Raw genomic sequence first — 2,241 nt, 5'->3', positions numbered from 1 at the left:
TTAAAACCACAATTTGAATTTCAATATAGTTTTCAAACCACTTTTCAATAATAAGATGACTTTAAGCAGAAAATGTATACTGTGAACTACTGTAATTCATGTGGATGCATCCTTAAGGATAATTTGAGATTAATATGTCATTTTATGTGAAAATAAATTTTTAGATATCTTTTAAACCCTATTGTGCGCTTATTAGAACAAATCACACTGACGTGTTTAAATTATAACAGTACTGGGGCATTCAAATAATAAGCACATTGGTTTCCAGCATTTCGAAAAATATAAAATATAGTATCATATTGGTGCTCTTGTACAAAACCACATCGATGTGTTTAAATGAAAACAACACTAGTATGAATCTGTTTCTGGTATTTTGGAAAAAATTGAAATCTACCTTCTCAGTGCTCTTATAACAATTATAACATTGATGCATTTAAATACTAACCGAATTGTTGCGTTAAAATATTAATTGTACCATTTCACGATTTTGAAAATAATAAAAAAAAATTGTGTCATGTCAATGCGTTGAAAAAAATTGGTGTCCCGGTAATGTCAGTGTGCTTTTATTGTAAACACACAGGTGTTCTTTAGTATCAAACGCGCCAAGGTTCAGATAAAGTGAAAAAAAGTGCTATTTTTTTTTCTAAATTCAAAAATGAATGGCAATTGATTTTTTGAAATATAATTTCATAAAGTCTTCTAAATAGTCAAAGTTATTCACTATTTCATTATTTTTCCCAACTTTTCAAGGGAGTGATTTGCAAGAGAGAGATACCAGGAGAAATTTGTAGCAGTAGAGTACTTTGGAGCAATAGAACTATTCAGAAGATCAAAAGCTAAAAGGTATGGTGATTCACTCAGAACACTGCATAGTAAAAAATTTAAATTGAATTGTTGATTCTACTGATAATTTTTTTTACAATTTCTATTATGGTTTAATTAGAAGGGAGATCATTCGCAAGAGAGACATATTGGGAGCACTGTGGAGCATCAAAATATTTTGGAACCGCAGAAAGATCAGAATTTGAAAAGTATGGTGATCCACTCAAAACCTTGCATATAAAAAAATTAAATTTTACTGTTGATTTTATTGTTAAAAAAAATTACAATTTATGTTAGATTTATTTAGGATTCATAATATATATATATATATTAAAAACCTTGTATAATAAAAAAATACTATTGATTTTACTAGTAAATTTTTTTACGATCTCTATTCCTATTTAAATTTAATTAAAATTTAAAAAAACATAATAATAATAATAATAATATATATATATATATATATATATATATATATATATATATATATATATATATATATATATATATATATATATATATATATATATATATATATATCTATATATATATATATATATATATATATATATATATATATCCCTTAAATCCTCTTCTTCTTATTTATGTAACTGCAAAATTTCACCTTAGGGTTTAACTCCCTCAACCACTTCACAATTAGGGTTTTTCATTTTAGGAATTTTAGTTTTAATGGATTTCTGTACTTACTATATATAAAGTGTTTGACATATAAAGTAGGCATATCACTTATTGAATTAGATCTAAACCCTATTAGCCCTCTCTGTTTTTTATAAACGGTGTATGTTTTGCAGTTTGCTAATGTAATATAACGCATGAGTGTGCTCTATGTTATACAACACATTGGTGTATTACAACACTGTCAGTTTTGTCTATTCCATTCATCGGTGCTCTCAATGTAATCTAACACACTGGTGCGCCTCAACCAAATAGCGCCATTAAGTCATTGTGGTATGTTTATCATTACAATTCACACCGTCATAATTTAAAATTATTTAAAAAATAATAATTTTCATTGATGGTGCCGAAAATGCCCGGTGTGTTTATTCAAATAAACGCATCACTTATGAGAGCTCTTTTTGGCTTAAAATTATTTGATTTATGTATAAATTATATATAATGGCTTATGTATTGATGGTACAGGTTGTATATTGATAAAAGAATGTCTAAGAAGGTTTCAAGTAAAAAAAATTTGATCAACACAATGATAACACAGAAAAAACAGAGAAGACAAGCTCTTTGTAAATTCTTTACAAAATTATTATTTGAACTATATGTAAATTTAACTAATATGTATTGGTTAGTGTGTGCCTTGCAGATCCACAAAATGAAGAAGGCCGATAGTATTGTTTCTAATTTAAGTGCAAAAGAGCGTAAAAGTTTGATAGAAAAATTGCAAAA

Source organism: Pinus tabuliformis, chromosome 3_2, assembly GCF_031772625.1.
Source record: "Pinus tabuliformis cultivar Carrire ecotype Pingquan chromosome 3_2, CPIR1, whole genome shotgun sequence".
NCBI lineage: Eukaryota > Viridiplantae > Streptophyta > Pinopsida > Pinales > Pinaceae > Pinus > Pinus tabuliformis.
This window is presented reverse-complemented; position numbering follows the sequence as displayed.